This window comes from Bos javanicus, chromosome 16 (genome assembly GCF_032452875.1).
Source record: "Bos javanicus breed banteng chromosome 16, ARS-OSU_banteng_1.0, whole genome shotgun sequence".
Classification (NCBI taxonomy): domain Eukaryota; kingdom Metazoa; phylum Chordata; class Mammalia; order Artiodactyla; family Bovidae; genus Bos; species Bos javanicus.
The window spans coordinates 25,943,226-25,964,313 of record NC_083883.1 but is presented as its reverse complement, the minus strand read 5'-3'; the positions used below and the strand labels follow the sequence as shown (position 1 = coordinate 25,964,313).

The 21,088-nt window shown below is 43.0% G+C and overlaps 1 long non-coding RNA gene across 1 annotated transcript; it reads left to right on the top strand.

Annotated features, from left to right (window-relative positions):
* The first annotated feature begins 647 nt into the window (after nt 1-647).
* Nucleotides 648-10,269, top strand: LOC133227412 (uncharacterized). Its single transcript, XR_009729811.1, has 3 exons — nt 648-1,086; nt 1,782-1,953; nt 9,935-10,269. It is a non-coding gene; the product is annotated as an uncharacterized LOC133227412 (long non-coding RNA).
* The last annotated feature ends 10,819 nt before the right edge of the window (nt 10,270-21,088 follow it).

Sequence of the window (21,088 nt, the reverse complement as noted above, 5' to 3'; positions counted from 1 at the left end):
CAGAAAGTAAGCTACCTAGACTCAATATCTACCGAATGCTCTTCACCTTTCTCCTCTAAGAGGAGCTTTGCACAGAAGATACAGGTAAGTCTGGATGGTGGCTGTGGTCCAGCCCACCATCAATACAATAAAGTCAGCCACCTGGAAATAGAAAGGCCTGGCATCTATCTACTGTGAGTCCATTCTTCCTCCTAGATGGAGTAATTCATCATCCATCCATCCATCCATCACATTTTATAGAACGCTTCTGCCTGCAGAAAACATTGCTAGAGATCCAATTAGGGTGAAGCAGGATGTGGGCTATGAAAAGCACAGAAGCATCCTTTGAGCTTAATGTAAAAACCCCCCACACCAGCTGTGTCGAGACATGAGATCTGCAGAAGCAGAGTGTGGCGATCACCAGCTGGACCTCTCTGCCCCAATGCCCCCAGGCAATTGACTATAAGGGGTCAATAGCTCTGTTTAGAGGTCTGGAGGGTTGTTAAAAACATGCACTCCAGCACAAGATGGGGAAAAATAGCATTCCATATTTTGTCTGCTGCCAAAATGTTTCCACTCTGTTATCAACTCAGACATAACCCCTTAAGTCCATCAGCCTTGACCTCTCAGCGCCTCAGCATAGAATGGGCGGGTGACGAGTCAATGGTGGTGCACAACAAGAAGATTTTCACAAATCCCTGTTTCTGAAAATGAAACAGGGGGGAAAAATGCATGCTGGCTTCCCTGGAAGTTCAAGTGGAAAAGAATCTGCCTGCAATGCAGGAGACCTGGGTTTGATCCTTGGGTCAGGAAGATCCCTTGGAGAAAGGAATGGCTACCCACTCCAGTATTCTTGCCTGGAGAATTCTATGGACAGAGGAGCCTGGTAGGTTACAGTCTATGGGGTCACAAAGAGTCAGACATGACTGAGTGACTAACACTTGCCCATAGAACAAGAATCCTCTTCATTGATGACCTCATAGTTGCCCCCACAATGAAGATGGTGCCATACCAGGGGCTCCACACATGTGGTCTGATTATGTCCCCACAACTCTACAGACAAGCATTTGTTAATTCCGATTTTACAGATGAAGAGTCTAAACTCAAGTATATTTCTATAATCTGATCCAGAACATGAAACTCCAAAGTGGCAGAGTTGGGAGCCATGCCCACGCCCACTTTCTAGCTCAGAGCCTTCCCATGGCTCTTCCCCAGGCTACTTTTCAGTAAAGTTTGAATTTTCATGTGCATATCCTGGGTTTCTAGGTCATGTACCCACAGCGGGGCTGGAAGGCAAGCTAAGTGACTTTCATGGTGTCAGAGCCAAAAAGGATGAGGGAAGGGAAAATCAGTGCTGGAAAAAAAACCTATTAGCAGCAGGATGGGTACATGAGGCCCTCAGTAGCTTTGGGGCACCTGACTCAGCTGCTTCTTTTTTTATGGGGACAATTATGAGTTCAGGTCTTGTGTAGGGGAGCAGTGGGAGAAAGGAAAGGCCTATGTCCCATCTCAAAACTTTCCTGGAAGAGGGCTTCACATTACTAAAGAGCTGATGCTGCTGGAAAGCCAGTGTGATAGTGGAGGACACAGACTTGCCACACACCAGCCATGTAAAGTTAAGTCAGCTGCTTAAATCTAAGCCTTAGTGCCATGTCTGTAAATGAGGCTACCAGAAATTCTTCCATTATAGATTTGTTGTGAGCATTAAAGGAGGGAATATTTGTAAAACACTTAGTGCCTGCACAGTGATGCTATTTAAGGGTTGCTGCTATTCTTATCATTATTTTTTCTTACGTTCTCAGGTGGCCAGAGAGCACAGATGCCCGCCGTTGTGGACACAATGGAGTTCCTTCAAAAAAGCCAATGACTCAACAGTGACTGATATGGCCAAGGCATGCTTGACCCCTGGACCTTGCTGCAAACCTGAAGTAATAGCAACCTTGAGAAAGAAAGTATCCCCAAAACTCTTATCTGGTGAGCAAGACGGTCTTTAGGCCCAACACCATTTTTGGGGCCTAGATGTGCCTACAGGAACTTCTGACTTTGAACTCTAAAGTGATGGCCATATATTCTTCTTGAGGTCTTACAGTTACAGGTGCGCTTGACACACACCTCATGGTTCTCCTGTAAATCCAGTGGAGAGAGGTAAACTGGTTCTGGAGAAGAGGTTAGAGACAGAGGTGAGGGCAGGCAGGCCACACACACACACACACGCACACGCACGTCTGCACCCCTCCTGTCTCTCTATGGCTCACTCATGTCCGCTGAAAACGGCCACCTTCATCCTTGTCTGTGACTTGCCCTCTTTTTACAACGTATATCTGAATCCAGATCTTTCACTGCTTTGACTCACCTCTTGCTCTGCATTTCTTTAACTAGAGATGAGAATCATCTCAAGGCAGAGGGAAGAAAAGGAACCCGAATGAGAAAATGTCTTGAGACAAAATCTATTTCTCTGCATCTTTAGGGGTTTGGAGCTTCAATTTCAGGTTGACATTCTCAACTGTATCTATGAGAACACCAGCGAGGAAACAGGATGATAGTGCATTGCTGAAGCCCTTTCACAAGACGGCTGAGGAGACCATTTATCATATTTATCTATTGCCATGTGACAGCTGACGGCGGGGCCTGTGTTGGGGCTCACACTCTGCTCCAGTCAGTACTTGGCTCTGGTTTTGAGGCCTCTGCCTCACTGACCTATACCCCCAGCTCCTCCTCTGTCCCAGGGGCTCCCGCCTGTGTCAGGTGACCACCCCTCTGAGACTCAGCAACCATGATGATGGATGACGAGCAGTCTGCAGCTGGGCAGCGGTTAGATGACATCACCCAGTTTCATCCACTGTTTCCCCAGAAGGAAGTGGGTCAAGAGTATCGAAGCAGAAAGGCCATGGGTGGCTCAGTCCTAGGCTGAGGCCCTTGAAATGGAAAGGATGACCCATGGGCAGGACTGAGACCCCATCACAGGCCATCAGCCAAAAGTCTGAGCCCTCCTATAAACCAAGGCCAGCAGGAGCTCCCATGCCAGACTCTGTTCCCTCATCTGTAAAATGGACACAGGAACATCTGGAAACAGCATTAGTCTTTCTACCTAGAGAGTGAATCTGCAAAGTGGCTAAAGTTTAGAACAAACTCAGGCTATCGGATTGCATGAGTCTTGGAAATTCCACCCTCATGAGTATCATCTTTGGGCCGGTTTGGATTCGGCAGTGGGGAGCCTGCCTAGTTATAGTCTTTTTCAGAACTCACACAAAAAGCCTGGCTCGTTTACTCACAGCAAGACAAAGTGACAGAGATGGGTAGAATTTGCAATGAATTGATCACCAGCACATGACAGGGAGGGGGAGAGGGGTGGGGTGTGGATCTTTCATGAAGTGACGGGGGTTCAGTGGGTGGATGGGGCACCGCTTCAGGGAAATTAGACGAGCTGGTGTATTTGTTTTTGACTGCTGAGTAGCAAGTAACCCCCAGACTTAGGTTTAAAACAAAATTATCACCTATTCTCTTTCATGGTTCCTGTTGATCAGGAGATTCAAGAGCAGCTTGGCTGGTAGTTCTGGCTAAAGGTCTGTCATGAGGGCAAGGTCATTACCAAAGCTGTCATATAAATGCTTGTCCAGACCTCTGAGCCCTGCTTCCAAGATACTCTGCTCACTGGCCACAAACTGGTGCTGGCTCTTGGTGGAAAGCTCTGGTTTCCCTCCATGTGGCCCCTTGCAAAGGGTACTCTTGAGTGCATTCTGGGCAAAGCAGTTAGCTTCCCAGCTTAGTGCTAGATCTCAGAATAAACGACAAGAGTCTCAGAAGTCACACCCACTCTTACTTCAGCTTTAGTCTGTGGTCATTCCTGACTCACAGGGGGAAAACTCATGAGGGTGTGAAGGGCAGGGAGGGAGGGAGCATCCATGGGGACCATCTTGGAAGCTGGCTACCCCAGTTGGGGGAAGTGCTATTTGGAAAGTCAACTAAACTGGACTTGAAAACGGGTGTGGAGGGGGAAGGACAGAGAGGAGCAGACAGATATCAGAACAGGAACTTGGGGACCAGAGCCCAAGCCTCAGGCCAGCCAGTTCAGACTGGAATGCTTAGTATGACTCCATGCAGAGCAGACACATTTCCATAGGGAGGCTGTAAACGAGGGGCTAACTCAGGTCGCAGGACTGGCTGGACCCAGGTTAGGCTACCTGTGAGGGGATATGTGAACCAGACAGAGTCCTTCGTTCATCTCTGGACCTGGCTTGTCTAGGAGGACTGGAGGCAGAGCCCCCTGGGGGAGGCGGAAACTGCCCAAGAGCCTCCCTCCTCAAGTCAGGATGGGTCTTGGAAGCAGAATGGACAACTGTGCCGGGAGAATGGTGAACACAGAGGCTGGGAGGTGGCAGAGATACTGGTGCTATCTGTCCAGTGGCTGGGCACTGAGCTATGCCTTGTGACCCGAGGAAGGACAGGATTTCCTGTGACTAGCTTTAGTTTTCAACTGTGTGAACAGACCCTGTGAGAGAGAGAGAGCTCAGAAGGTTTGAAAGCAAACATGGACCCAGCAACCCAATGGACCTTTTTATGTGCTTCTCCCCCTCAGCACATGCGATTAGTCACAAAATAGTCCCCCTTACATTTCTAACCATGCAGATGACACCACCCTAATGGCAGAAAGCCAAGAGGAACTAAAGAGCCTCTTGATTAAGTTGAAAGAGGAGAGCGAAAAAGCTGGCTTAAAACTCAACATCACATCACTTCATGGCAAATATATGGGGAAACAATGGAAACAGTGACAGACTTTATTTTCTTGGGCTCCCAAAGCATTGCAGATGGTGACTGAAATCATAAAATTAGAAGATGCTTGCTCCTTGGAAGAAAAGCTATGACCAACTTAGCATATTAAAAAGCAGAGACATTACTTTACTGACAAAGGTCTGTCTAGTCAAAGCTATGGTTTTTCCAGTAGTCATGTATGGATGTGGGAGTTGGATCACAAAGAAGGCTGAGTACCAAAGAACTGATGCCTTTGAACCATGGTGTTGGAGAAGACTCTTGAGAGTCCCTTGGACTGCAAGAAGATCAAACCAGTCAATCCTAAAGTAAATCAATCATGAATATTTATTGGAAGGACTGATGCTGAAGTTGAAAGTCCCAACTTTGGCCACCTGATGTGAAAAGCTGACTTATTGGAAAAAAATCCTGATTCTGGGAAAGATTGAAGGCAGGAGGAGAAGGGGATGACAGAGGATGACATGGTTGGATGGCATCACCAACTCAATGAACATGAGTTTGAGCAAGCTCTGAGAGTTGGTGATGGACAGGAAGGCCTGGTGTGCTACAGTCCATGGGGTTGCAAAGAGTCAGTCAGACATGACTTAGCAAATGAACAACAACAGCATTTCTACCCAAATCTCAACTTTCCAAAGTCCTTTCAACATTACCTCCTTTGGTCCTAAGCTGTGGTTTTTCAGTCACTCAGTCATGTCTGAATCTTTGCTATCCCTTGGGCTGAAGCATGCCAGGCTTCCCTGTCCTTCATCATCTCTCAGAGTTTGCTCAAAGTCATGTCCATTGAGTCGGTGATGCCATCCAACCATCTCATCCTCTGATACCCCCTTCTCCTCTTCCCCTCAACCTTTCCCAGCATCAGGGTCTTTTCTAGTGAGTCACCTCTTCACATTGGGTGACCACAGTACTGGAGCTTCAGCTTCAGCATAAGTACTTCCAATGGAATAGTCAGGGTACTCAAAGCACAAGTCAAAGCTCAAGGGGAGTTGCCATCACTGACATCACTAAAGATATGAGAAAACAGAGGAAACCAGAGACAAGAAGCTGTGACCAAACTCACCTGGCTGAGGTTAATGCTCTGACCTTGGTCCATGCACCCCTGAACATGGCATCAGCAGAGCAACCCCACAGATGAAATGTATACCACAGATTCCTGGGTAAAAGGATGAATCTGGGACCCCCAAACAATGAGGAATGACCCCAACACCTGCAACAAGCCATGGGACTCCCAACCCTGCTGGTACACATTTTTATAATTTTCTTTTAAAGATGTACATCAGCATCCTCTTGGTATGAATCCTAGATACAAGCTCACTCTGCTCCTGGTTTTGAACACGACAAATCTCTCTAGTAGGTTTCCTTTAAGTTTCCTAAGTTGATGATTCCATACGATCAACTTACTTGCCTATCATCTGCACTTGACCTTTCCAGCAGTCACAAAGGCAGAGTGGGAAATTCACTGGGCCTTAGGTGTCTTGAGGCCTTCCCTCGGTGGTAAAGAATTTACCTGAAATGCAGGAGATGCAGGAGATTCAGTTTCAATCCCTGGGTCAGGAAGATCCCCTGGAGGAGGAAATGGTAACCCACTGCAGTATTCTTGCCTGGAAAATCCCATGGACAGAGAGTCTTTCAGGCTACAGTCCAAAGAATTGCAAACAGTCAGACATGACTGAGCAACTGAGCACTCACGCATGGTAGGTGTCTTATGAGCCAAGGTATTTTCCAGCCTTAGATGATGAATGAACCAGGTCATCAGCGCAGCAAGTACTCTGGTTAGTGTTCAGTGAAGGCAGACATGTTTGTAGGAGTGCATCCATTTCAAGGGAACCTTGCCAAGCAAGCAATGTCTGCCTTCTTTGTGAAAGTAAGGTTTGTAAGTAAACAGAAGAGGTGAGTGCTGTCGGGTTGGACTGCCCCCCTCCCCACTCCTGCATGGGGGATGGAGAGTGATAATTCTCTGGTGCTTCCTCTCCATGTGGTAATCTTAGGCTCCCTGGCTTCTTGGTTGTAGGGGAAATCATGTACTGGGGTGATAGGAAACATCTCAGTTCAGTTCAGTCACTCAGATGCCATCCAACCATCTCATCTGCTGTCATCCCCTTCTCCCGCCTTCAATCTTTCCCAGCATCAGGGTCTTTTCCAATGAGTCAGCTCTTCGCATCAGGTGGCCAAAGTATTGGAGTTTCAGCTTCAACATCAGTCCTTCCTAGCCTTCTTGGAATGCCTACTCCATCCAGATGTCAAGCTTGTGTGCCTTGCAGAACACTTCTGTGGGGCAGGCTCTCCTAGTAACATGAACAGATGAAGAGACATAGTCTCCTGGAGGCAAAATCATTTCCTCAGGATCCCACCACTCACCAGTTTCTAGAGCTGGGGTTTGAATGTAAGCTTCATGGCTCCTTTGTTCATAGTTTCTCCGTCCACGTTATCACCCTGGGAAGGAGATATGAAGTCTTCCAATGAAATGGTTTTCCCCTTGTAGAAGTTAATACAACAATGTAGCAATAGAATGTTCTAGAAAGATGATTTTGTCCTGCCAAGTCGCCCTGATACCCAGGGCTAGGAGAGGGGTGGGTTTCCTAGAGGTGGTGGCCAGGCAGCAAGAAGGGCCCGTGTTTGCTTAAGGCGCTGCTGGCACCTCAGGGTGGTCTAGCACGTCTCGGGGAGGAGTCTGAGAGTCAGCCTCTTGTGGTGTGGGCAAATTTTTTTAAATTATAAAAATGTCTGTAGGTCTGGTTTCAACCTGACTTAGTAATTTGCTTATATAACCTCTGTGCCTCCCCTTGGTGGCCCAAAGGGCTCCTGGATCAAGAGTTTTATGAACATCCTGCTGTGTTTAGTCTGTTGTACCTGAGAGTATCTATTTCACTAACCCAGATGGTGCTGTTACCACACACATATCCTGAAAGGGCAGGGATTGTATTAACAAGTATAACCAGTAAAACCACAGCATTTTGATTTAGCAAAAGGGTCTGGCGCCGGAAGCAGATAAATCCCCTTCTGCCCACACACCCAGTGCTCTCCACCCTTTTATGAAGTTAGAGTTTCAGGCTGTGCACTCCTCTCTGCTTCTGGGGGTCAAACAGGGCATGGGGGAGCCCACAGGGCTCATACTCAGCTTGAAACGCTCCTGGACTATATGTGGGCTCTGCTGTTTCCTTAATGGCAGCAGAAGCCGTAACTGCTTGATTTTCCCTTCTCTTTCTCTGTTGTTTCTCCTTCTTCTTTAGAGAATTGTGGTCTTCCTGGACCACACTTTCCAAAAAGGCCCCTGTATGCCAATTCTAGGGTGTATTCCTTACCAGAAATACAATATGTTTCTGATTATTGATAAGAAAGGTGAGGAGGCCCCACTGGTTTCCCTGAAAACAATGTAATGTTTCAAGATCTTCTCTTGTACTTCTCTGTTCACTTCCATTCTACCACCCTCCAGAAGCGCGTGAGCACATTATAAACATTGAAAAGTCACTAATTAGTTTTTAAAGTCTATTGTTTTTTTCTGTAGCAAGCCATTGTGAATAAGATGCTTCTTTGCCCTACATGAGGTTGCCTGTTGACTTGAATGCTTAAGCACATCTTCAGAGAGTCACAGTGCACTAGCATGTCTGCTGAACAAGTAATCTTTTTAGGCACCAGACAGGGAAGTCTGCAATGTGGTCCTCCTTTCCAGGCTCAGAAAAAAGAGGTCTTTAGCTCACCAGCTCCTGACAATATCAGTGAAAGTGAAAGTAGCTCAGTCGTGTCCACTCTTTGCAACCCCATGGACTATACATTGCATGGAATTCTCCAGGCCAGAATACTGGAGTCAGTAGCCTTTCCCTTCTGCAGGGGATCTTCCCAACCCAGGAATCGAACCCAGGTCACCCACATTGCATCTTTACCAGCTGAGCCACCACGGAAGTCCAAGGAGACTGGAGTGGGTAGCCTGTCCATTCTTCAGTGGATCTTCCCCACCCAGGAATCGAACTGAGAGCTCTGCATTGCAGGTGGATTCTTTACCAACTGAGCTACCAGGGAAGCCTGACAATGTCAAGGATTGCCAAATGCGTGTTGAGAATGATATAAGGACTGTCAGACTGTTGAGACCGTTTTATGTTTGTGATTATTTTGCATTTAAATATGGGTTGTGTTCATCATTTCATGTGGCGCTCACAAAAAGTCCCTAGAGTTGATGTGGTATTTTATCATTTTGCAGAGGCGTTTCTCAGATGTTACATGGTTTGCTAAAGGTGCACATATAGTGAATGACAGAATTGGATCAGGCACCAGGATTTATTCCTCAGTAAGTTGATGTTCTTCCAAGGAGCCCTGCCTACTTGCCTTTCTTATTGGAAGCTACATCAGTCACTTAATTTAGGGGTCAAAAATGGCTCTAAGTGAAAGTATATGTTCACAGGAAAACCTGTAAATGAGTGTTCATAGTAGGAAATAGCAACCCGATCCAGTATTGTTGCCTGGAAAATTCCACAAACAGAGGAGACTGGTGGGCTTCAGCCCATGGGGTCACAAAGAGTTCGGTCAGACATGACTGAACAACTGAACAGCACAACGGCAGCATCTTTAAAACCAAAATCAGAAAACAACCCAAATGTCCACCAACAGATGAATAGATATGAGATACATCCATAGGGTCAAATACTATTTGGCCATCAAAAGGTATGAAATACTTCAATTCATGCTCAAAATGGATAAACCCTGAAAAAATTATACCAAGTGCAAGAAACCCGTCACAAAAGGCCACATATTGTGTGATGCCCTTATATGAAAGTTCAGAGTAGGCAAATTCATAAAGAGGAGAAGTAGATCAGTGTTTGTTCTAGGACTGGGGACTGGAAGGGCCATTGGCAGGTGTCCTCTAGTTGGTATGGACTTCTTTTAAGAATGATGAAAGTGTCTTAAAATTGGTCGTGGTGGTGATTTGAATATACAAAATTTATTGAATTGGATACTTTAAAAGGGTGAATCGCACAGTGTGCAAACTATATCTCAATAGATTGTTATTAAAAGCAATTGTAACTTCCTCTTCCCATGGGTCCTTTCAGGGCTCCAAAGCTCCTGGCTATTCTGGTCTTCTCTCATGGTGAGAAATTCCCCCAACTCTTTACCTGCTTCAAGTTGCGGGGGTGAAATCAGGCACCTCCATAGTCCCAAATACAAACAGCTAGAAATAACTTCTCTGTGTCTCACACAGGAATGTACATTCAGCTTACCTGGCGATCTTGATAAAATGCAGATTCTGATCCAGCAGTTCCAGGACGCAGCTGACATGCTGCACTTCTAGCAAGCTTCCAAGTGATGCTGAGGCTGATGCTGGAGATCATGCTTTCGGAAGCAAGGGTGTCAACCACATAACCAGGTAGTGGAAATGTTTACTTTTCAACTGCTAACTTTGCCACATAAAGATGCAGCCTTTGATTCCAAAACATCAACCTGTGCAATTGAATCAAATATCAGAATCTTTTTCTACTCTCCATCCAGTTGTGACGACCTTATACAAAAGACTACTAACCATTCAGAACACATTCATCTTTGTGGAAAACACCTACCAAAACATTTGAATATTTTCTCTTTGAACTAATCAAATTAGCTATCTGTTTCTATGTGGTAGGGAAAACCCCACATTGTCCTAAGTTATGCCTCTTTAATTATGAGTCTACATTTTAAAATTACAAGACCCATTTCTATCTTTAAAACACCAAAAAAGGCTTAGAAAAGCTCCTTAGAAGGAAAAGAAAAAAAAAAAAGGATTATGAACTTTTCAATGGGTTGTGGTAGAATTATGTACGCAGATTCATTTTTATTTAATAAGTCTCTGTTAACATGGCGGCTTCCCCGGTGGCTCAGCAATAGAGAATCCTGCAATTCAGGAGATACAGAAGACATGGATTTGATCCCTTGGTCTGGAAGATCCCCTAGAGGAGGAAATGGAAACCCACTCCAGCATTCTTGCCTGGAGAATTTTATGGACAGAGGAGCCTGGTGGGCTACAGTCTATAGGGTCACAAAAGCATCAGACATGACTTAAAGACTGAACAGCAAGAACATCAAATAATAGTTTAGAAAAGTTTCTTTCAGATGTTTTACTTACTCAAAGAGTTGCCAAGAGTCGGACAGGACTGATGCAACTTAGCCTGCGCCCACGCACTGCTAACATGGCTGCAATATGCTACCTGCTATGGCTATCCAGCAGAATGGCAGGTATTTAAGATCAGAAGACACTCTCTGTGCTTCTAGAGGGGCCTGGTTCCTGGTGGGGAGAAAGACAAGCTTACCAAGAAAAGCAAGAAAGGAACAGGGAGGAAAGCCACATTTGAGGCAGGGAGCATGCTTTGTGACTGCTGTCACTGTGTGACTGGTTTACTTCGTCTTCTCTCCAGATTTTGCTGATGTTGCTCAAGAATCCTGGACATCCTCTTAACCCAAATAACACTTGCATTTACATAGGCTTTGCTAAAGATGAACAAGGGAAAAGGCAGTGGTAGCATTAAGCTCATGGAACCCTGCTTAAAAGCAGCCCTTCATTGTCCTCAGGCCGGCTGGAATCCTAGGCTCCAGGCTCTGCAGATTTTAATAAAGGAAAACTGACTGGGTTCCAAACCTTAGAAGTGCTGTGGATGTGGTACGAAAAAAAATTTCAGGTTGAAATTCCATTTCTGCCAAGGCTTTAGATGGCCGACAGCCTGGCTCTGTATACCTGCTGGGCTTTGATTTCAGCTCTAATATCAAGATGATTATATTAACTTCTTCACAGGTATGAAGCAAGGAAGAAATGGGCTAAAATATAGAGAAGAGCTTCATGTGCTGGAAAGCATGCCAGGCTTTTTCTTCCCCCACATACACCAGGCTCACCTGTCCCTCTCCTCCCCTCAGATCTAGCAAGGCTCACCTATCATCCAGACACTGTCTCAGAGCTGTTTCGGGGTGATTCTTGATGAGCCAAGTGAATGTGGGGTTTTCCTAATGACTGCACAATGTGACTGTGATCAGGGGACTTAAGTCTGATAAGGGGACTTAATTTTCTGGGACTCTGTTTCTGCAGCTCTAAAATAAAGGTATTGCATTTTGAAATTCTCTCTGCTAGATAAAATTCCCACCCAATAGCAGGCAGAATTTCTATTTGGGGCCCTATAGCTTATCTTCCATATGAGAAAATTGTCTGCAGCTCATTTTTTTCTTCCCTGGATTTTTGAGTCTGAGTCCTTATTTCCCACCAGCTGGGAAAATAAAAGTTTGAAAACACCATGATAACTCTGTTTGGTTAACCGTCAGCTCTTTTTCATCATCCTTATTGCCTGGGAGTCTGAATCTACTGCAGGTCCTCCACCACCACCTTCCTAAGCAGTACACGTGTGTCTGTGCTTAGTCATTCAGTCATGTCTGACTCTTTGTGACTCCATGGACTGCATCCCTCCAGGGTCCTCTGTCCATGGGATTCTCCAGGCAAGAATACTGCCATGGGTTGCAATTTCCTTCTCCAGGGCATCTTCCCGACCCAGAGATCAAACCCACATCTTTTGTCTCCTGTGTTGGCAGGTTGGATTCTTTATCACTGAGCCACCTGAGAGCAGGGACCACTAATCAGCCCCAATTTTTGAGCTTTTAAAGCTAATCAATGCAGATATTCTAATTCCTGTTATCTCCAACCAAATAACAAACCAGAAACTGGACAAACTCTTGACAGTAAAAATACCACTTTTAAATACGATTGATAAAATATTGACTGAGCCAGTATGAACCTCAACTGATAAAAGTTAGTGAGCATTTCCAGCAAGGCTGCTGTTGAGAAGATATTTTTTAAAAAACTCAACCTTAATTAATCCCACCCCAAACTTACTATATAAATTCTCTTCTCCAGAAGGTGAGACAAGTAGGCATAATATACCTGCAAATATATGTGCTATGTAAATTATTCCCAGGTCTCATAGGCTATAAATCTACACTCAGGATGAAGAGATAAACTAATAATTACTTCTCTAGTATTAGATATTTGCAAAGGGACTTGCAGTTATTTATTACACGGTTCTTACTCTACATAGAACAGTATTCTCCTTGATAAGTGAGAGCAGAGAATGAAGTCAGGGCTGTTTAGAAAGCTTAGAAAGATGACTTTGCTGTCTTCTAAGTTTTAACTGCATGTTGCTATTATCATTTATTCATTAAGCCAAGTCTGACCCTTTTGCAGCCCCATGGACTGTGGCCTGCCAGGCTCCTCTGTCCATAGGATTTTCCAGGCAAGAATACTGGAGTGGGTTGACGTTTCCTTTTCCAGGGGATTTTCTCAACCCAAGGATCAAACTCGAGTCTCCTGCATTACAGCCAGTTTCCTTATCAATTAGCCATAGCTTGGACCAAAGTGTTCTCTCTGGACGTAAGGCTACAACCACTTCCTAGACTCCTTCTTTTCTGTGAGAATGCCCTTAATTTTGGGGGAGAGTGGGGAGTCCGAATAGTAAATGTTTGGATTTGGAGACCAAGATCTTGGCCCTACCACCTCATTAACTAGCTGTGTGATCTCAGTCAGGTTACTCCACTGTTCCTGGTCTCTGAGTTTTTTGTCTCACAAGAGTGATAGCATCTAATATATCAGAATATAACAAGATTTCTTGTGGGAATAAAATAATGGGCAGAAAAACGTTTTGAAGATACTGAAAGTCCATAAGGTGGTGTTATTACTGTTATTCAAATAAACAGCTTTTTCCATCGCATCCTGTTTGAAAGTGAAAATTCCTTGGTCAGCTTCCCTGATCAAGATTTTAATCATTCACTTTGCCTTGCCCCACAATTTCTTTAGAGGTTTCAACTTCTTTTTTTTTTTTTTTAAGACCAAAACAAGATAGCATAGTGGTTGAGATGACTAATTCTGGATTCAGATGGCAAGGATTTAAATTCTGGCTTAATTAAGACATCAAGCTCGGTCATGATGAAGTAACTATTACTGAATTAGACTTACTTCCGTAAAATATATAAAACAGGACAAAATATATGAGGGCTTTTTTCAGTCATCGATCAATACAATGGAAGTACCAGAGTCTGATCCCTGAGAAAAGACAAACTCACAAGGTGAAAGTCACTCTGGCCCCAGCTCTCTCCTTGCGGTACAGCACAGAGAGACAGAGTAAAAGCAGATTACAGAGGAGTCTCTTGGCTAAAGGTCAGCACTTGAAGCTTTTCAAGGGCCTGAAATCAGTGGGGCAGGACACAGGAGAGAAGGAAGGTGTGAAGAGAAGATTATAACTCTATTTGGAGGTTCCCTATGAGTTCTCAGGTGAGGAATGGGCTGAACTTGCACAGAAGGAGACACACAGAGACTTAAATAATAGCTACTATAGGGTTGTAAGCAGAACAGAGGCACTTGTAGTCCAGTCCTACTGACAGATGTTGGATACCAACATCCTAGGCTTTCCTAACTATCAGCTTAACCAGCTGAAATCCTAGGAAAAATACATATAAGATGTAAAGAAAATGCCCTACAATAAAACCTATTCTATAAAAAAATCTTAAAACCAAGCCTTGAGTAGGTCTGCATGGAGGACAAGGTTAGTAGTTTGAGACCCACCAAGATAAAAGCCTGGAAAACATCTTGATCTTTTTATAGATTTTCCCTAATAAAGGGCTTCCCTGGTAGCTCAGCTGGTAAAGAATCCACCTGCAATGCAGGAGACTCCAGTTCGATTCCTGGGACAGGAAGATCCACTGGAGAAGGGATAGGCTACCCACTCCATTATCCCACTCCATTATCTTCCCTAATAAAGCTTAAACTAAAACCTAAACAAATTCAAAGTGATTAACCAGTGGTGGAAATGCCTGCTAGAATAAAGCTCAATGTTTCAGAGAATGATAACAGAATCCACAGTCTCTACAAGATATAATTAACAATACCTAGTATGCAATCAAAATTATTAAACATGGAAGGAAACAGGAAAATGTGATCTCTCATCAGCAAAAGAAGTCAATAGAAACTGACCTCGGGGTGGCCCAGATATTCAGTTTTGCAGACAATTACTTTAAAGAATTTACTTAATACATGGCCGTGAATTAGAAGAAAATATGTTCTTAATGAGTAAATGTAAAACATATTAAAAGCAGAGAAAAAACTATAAGACAGAACCAAATGTGTATTTAAGGACTGAAAATTTAAATAATTGAGATTAAAATTTTACCTGAAGGCCTTAACAGGAAATTAGAGACAGCAGAATAAAGGGACAGTGGACCAACTTGGATAAATATAGATATAAATTATCCTAGAAAACTGCAGAGCAATATTAAATAGTAATACAGCAGTCATGTAATTGCAGTTGCAGAAGAAAAGAGAAAGTACAGAGCAGGAAATAAGTTATTTCAAGAAATAGTCACTGTAAAAGTCCCAAATTTGAAGAAAAAGATCACTTACAAAGTTAAGAAGTTTGAGAAACCTTAGGCAAAATTAATATATAGAAAACCACACCCAGATACATCATAGTCACACTTACAAGCCAAAACTAAAAAAAGAGGAAGAAGAGAAAGGAAAACAGAAGAAACGATCAGTGGTATCAAGCCATAAAAACACACAGCAGAAACATAAATGCATATAATTTAGAAAAACTTGTCTGAAAATGCTACATACTATGTGATTCCAACTGTATAACATTCTGAAAAGGCAAAGTTATAGAGATAGTTAAAAAGATTAGCAATTGCCAAGAGTTTGGGGAGAGAGGAGAAGGATAAATCTTTGGAACCCAGGGGATTTTTAAGGCAGTGGAATGACTCTATAAAATACTATAATGGTGGGTACTTGACATTGTGTATCTGTCAAAACCCATAGAATGTACAACACAAAGAGTGACCCCTAATGAGCATTAATGCTCCTAATGTTAACTATGGACTTTGGTCAAAATAATGCATCAATATTGGTTCATCAATTTTAATAAATGTGTTATGCTAATACAAGATGTTAATAATAGCAAAAACTGTGAGCCGGGGAAAGAGGGTATATGGGAACTAAAACTACTAAAAATTAAAAGTTATAATCAATTAAATAATTTATAAAAATTATAAACAGGAGGAAATGATGAGCAATTAAGACTACTTCTTGTCACAAACAGTGGTGGCCAGAGGCACTGCAACAATGCTTTTAAAGTCTGTCAACCAAGGTTTCCAGATCCTAAAGAAAAATACCTTTCAAAATTGAAGATAAAATGAATACCTTTTAAATAAGCAAAAGCTGAGACAAATACTAAGCAGTTAATAAAAGAAATAAAATAGAATGTTAAAAAAACATAAAACAAAAAAAAATCAGAGAAACAGAGGAACAAAAAAATGGAAGGGAATAAAAGGGAAACAAATAGCAGGATGGTAGGATAAAGTCAATGGTATCAATAACTTCTTTCAATGTAAATGCACCGAACAAATTATAAGGAAGTATGAAGAAAACTCTGAGAAAAGCTAACCATGTACCAATTCTAGAACTTTGGAAGTCAGTTTGGACGTTCAAAGAAAAGACAGTTATGATTTTTATTATCAGAGAATCTAAGAGGAAAATCACCAGGGTGGGAACTTGACTTCTGACATCACAGTAGAATCCAGATGTCACAGGACACAATATGTGCAAGATATTGTTTAGAGACACAACCTGCACACTGATGACATGGGATGACCAGTTACCTGTAAAGGGATCGTAATCATGTGGAGCGATCAGATGGGTCTGCCTGGAGAGAAGCCCATGGGAGCCATGTAGGAACAAGGGAACTAACATTGCTGCAGGATTTTAAGCAAGATTAAATAAAAGGTTTACCATACAGCATAGTGCTTACAGCTAATGATACTATATTGTATCCTTAAAATTCTCTAAAAGGTAAGTCTTATGTTCTTAACACACACACAGATCATATCATCATCATCATCCATGATTTTGATGGTGGTGATTGTTTGATGGATGTATACATGTGCCCACATTTACATATTTTATATATTAAATATGTACAGCTTTTTACATGTACCTTAATACAGTGGAAAGAAAGATGGAGCCTGAGAGAGGAGGGGGGAGAAAGGAGGGAGAGACAGGGGAGAAGGAGAGGGGGAAGGGAAGAAAGAAAGAAAGAAGGAAGGAAGGAAAGAAACGTAAGGGAAGAAAGAAAAAAAAAGATTAAAAGAATAAGGAATGAGACTCTCTGATATAAAGGAAGAGTGCCCAAGCAGTATGCAAAATGTGGGAACAGGAATAGACAACTGCTCAATGACAGTGAGTTAAAGATGCCAGCAGTTGAGGTTGCAGAGGTTCTGGAAGGCGGGGAGGCTGCTTCAAATAAGGAGTTTGGGAAAGTCCCCAAACCCATGGGTGGGGCCGCAGACAGACCCAGACCTTGACCTCGAAGAATGTCAGGAACTATAATGGCCCTGGAGTCAGAAAGTGTTTCCTTCAAGTTTTGTGGGACTCGAAGTTTATACAGTTTGGTGGTTCAATTTAAGAAAAACAGTACAAAGCAACATATACAAAGAAAGATACAAAAGTGACTTCATTTAGAATGAGAAACCACAGCACATTACATATTTGGAAAAGCTGGTAGTTCACAAATTTTACAGAACACAGAAATACAATGTAATTTCACAACTGATATTCCTGACTCAATGCTCTGACCTCTATGTGTGTGACACATCTTTAAAATACTTTCTCCTTGTGTTTTGATTGAATATTCTTTAACGTCCTTTTCCTATTACAATGATATTATAATTATTTTCTACCCTAGAAAGATGATTCAGTCCCTCCTCTGACATGTCTGATTGAATTTTTAAAAATAAACACATTTTTGAAATAACTTTTGATTTACAGAAAAATTGTGAAGATAGAACAGAGTTCCCATACACCTCACACTGGTTTCCCCCATTACTGGTCTTTTCCATTTGCATGGTACATTAGCTGCCATTAATGAAGGGCTAGTAATACATTACCTTTAACTAGTCAATGTGTTAGGGGAAGCACACTGATTGAAAACGCCCACCCTGGCCAGGCACCATAGTTACCATTTGCATGAGTTGTTCTATGACAGGAGGTCCTGGTGAGGAACAGGGAACTAATAAGCCTCCACCAACCAGAAGAGTTCGGGAAAGGTCAAAAGGCAACACTACCTGTCCAACCACCTCCCAGAATCCTTCTCTCTGGCATCCATCTTGGCTGAACAAGGCGTGCACCACCAGGAAAGACTCTGAATTAGAATGATTGGCCAAAGACAACCTGGAAACTAATCCTATCACCATAAAACCTGAGACTGTGAGCCACGCAGCAGAGCAGTTCTCCTGGGTTCCCTTACCCTCCTGCTCTAAGCCCGGGCGCCCTTTCCCAATAAAATCTCTTGCTTTGTCAGCACACGTGTCTCCTCGGACAAGTCATTTCTGAGTGTTAGACAAGAGCCCAGTTTCGGGCCCTGGAAGGGGTCCTCCTTCCTGCAACAAATGCATTGTTCAGGTTTTCTTCATTTTTAAGTAAATGTCCCTTTTCTGTTTCAGCACCCCATCCAGACTCCACACGACACTTGATTGTCAGGTCTCTTTAGGCTCCTCTTAACTGTGGCATTTTCTTCCTTCCCTTGGTCTTGAGACCTGGTTTGGAAAGCTATCAATATTCTTGCCTGGAGAATTCCAAGGACAGAGGAACCTGGTGGGCTACAATCCATGGGGTCGCAAAGGTTGGATAGGACTGAGCGACTAATACCTTCACCTCACTGTGACTTTGGAAGGCTACCAACCAGGGATTTTGTACTATGCCCTTCAGTTGGGATTTATCTGATGTTATTCTCATGATTAGACTGAGGTTGCAGGTTTCAGGGAGGAAAACCACAGAGATAAACTGTCACTTTCATTACACCTTATCAAAGGCACATATCACTCCTCATGCTCCCTCCCTCCTTTCAATCTGTCCCCTTTGAAAGGACAGCTCTAAGTCTGGGCCACATTTAAGGAGTAGGGAGTCATGCTCCACCTCCTTGAGACAGAGTATTTACATAAATTAATTTGAAATTTTCAGCATGGGAGATTTATCTCTTCTCACTTATTTATGTATTCAATCATTTATTTAATTATTATAGGTACATGGATGTTTATTTCATACTTTGGGTTATAATCCAATACTATTTTACTTGCTCTATTGCTCAAATTATTCCCAACTTTAACCATTGGGGGCTGTTTTACTTGGCTCCAATGCCACCTTTGAAATACCCTGTCCTTATGTTGCTATTTTTTTTTTAACACTTTACTTTCTGACACTGGAGATATTCCAGGATCATCTTGTATATTTCCTTCCTCAGTCATAAAATCAACCATTCCTCCAAGGAACTCTGGTTCCTTCTAATGGAGACTGGTATTACAAAACAAGATCTAAATATTAAGTACATTCATTAATACTAAAATTTAGTTGCTTCAAGGACCTTACAGCTGACAAAATATGGAAACAGTGTCAGACTTTATTTTTCTGGGCTCCAAAATCACTGCAGATGGTGACTGCAGCCATGAAATTAAAAGACGCTTACTCCTTGGAAGGAAAGTTATGACCAACCTAGATAGCATGTTCAAAAGCAGAGACATTACTTTGCCAACAAAGGTTTGTCTAGTCAAGGCTATGGTTTTTCCCGTGGCCATGTATGGATGTAAGAGTTGGACTGTGAAGAAGGCTTAGCGCTGAAAAATTGATGCTTTTGAACTGTGATGTTGGAGAAGACTCTTGAGAGTCCCTTGGACTGCAAGGAGATCCAACCAGTCCGTTCTGAAGGAGATGAGCCCTGGGATTTCTTTGGAAGGAATGATGCTAAAGCTGAAACTCCAGTACTTTGGCCACCTCATGCGAAGAGTTGACTCATTGGAAAAGACTCTGATGCTGGGAGGGATTGGGGGCAGGAGGAGAAGGGGACGACAGAGGATGAGATGGCTAGATGGCATCACTGACTCGATGGACGTGAGTCTGGGTGAACTCCAGGAGTTGGTGATGGACAGGGAGGCCTGGTGTGCTGCGATTCACGGGGTCGCAAACAGTCAGACACGACTGAGCGACTAATCTGATCTGAATGTATATACTAACCTGTGTAAATATACATATCTATGTATATTTCTATATGTAACCATCCTTATCTATATTAAGCTAAACATCAGTTAGTACAAAGGTCTGCCTCTCTCAACTATTACTTCATGTATCATTCCAGACCCTTTTCCTTAATATTGCTAACCTCCCACTTCAACAGTGAGAAGCCTGCTTCCACCATCCACCCTCTTTTAATTGTTCAATTCCAGTACAGTTGTGCAGCAATATCAGAATTGTTAACTCTTCCTCCTGTGAGACTCAGCTTTATCAGCTAGAGTACAGTACTTACACACAGTTTCTTTAGCCTTAAGTCTTACAGATTCTACTAATTTGCAAAGTGACTTAGGTCAGCACTCCTTCCCCACCCCCATCCCTTTCAGTAAGGTTGTTTCACACATTAGTAATCAGATCAGATCAGTCGTTCAGTCATGTCTGACTCTTTGCGACCCCATGAATCGCAGCACGCCAGGCCTCCCTGTCTATCACCAACTCCTGGAGTTCACCCAGACTCACGTCCATTGAGTCAGTGATGCCATCTAGCCATCTCATCCTCTGTCGTCCCCTTCTCCTCCTGCCCCCAATCCCTCCCAGCATCAGAGTCTTTTCCAATGAGTCAACTCTTCGCATGAGGTGGTCAGAGTACTGGAGTTTCAGCTTTAGCATCATTCCTTCCAAAAAATCCCAGGACTGATCTCCTTCAGAATGGACTGGTTGGATCTCCTTGTAGTCCAAGGGACTCTCAAGAGTCTTCTCCAACACTACCAGTTAGGCTATTTTGTCACATTCTGCATTCCATCCTAAGATCTCCTGACCTCTTAAACTATATTTTTTAATTTGTGTGAAGTTCACCCTCAGTGAATACTCCACATCTTCAATCAACTACCAATTGCCTACCCTTATATAGTACTTATTATGTGCCAGGCCTGTAACAAACTTGTAGTTAATGGGGGATAAGGCAGGGTCGGGAGAAGGATAAATTGGGAGATTGGGATTGACATGTATACGCTACTATATATAAGCTAGTTAACTAATAAGAACCTGCTGTATAGCACAGGAAACTCTATTCAGTGCTCTCTTTTGGCCTATATAGGACAAGAATCTAAAAGAAAGAAAAGAGTGAATATATGTATATGAATAACTGATCCACTTTGCTGTATACCTGAAACTAACACAACATTTTAAATCAACTAATTTTCCAATAAAAGGTTTTAAGAAATAGTTCACCTTTTGTGATGCAAAATGACTAGTATCTGGGATCCATAATTGTAGGAAATTTGTTTTTTCCTTATAAGATGCATTTGA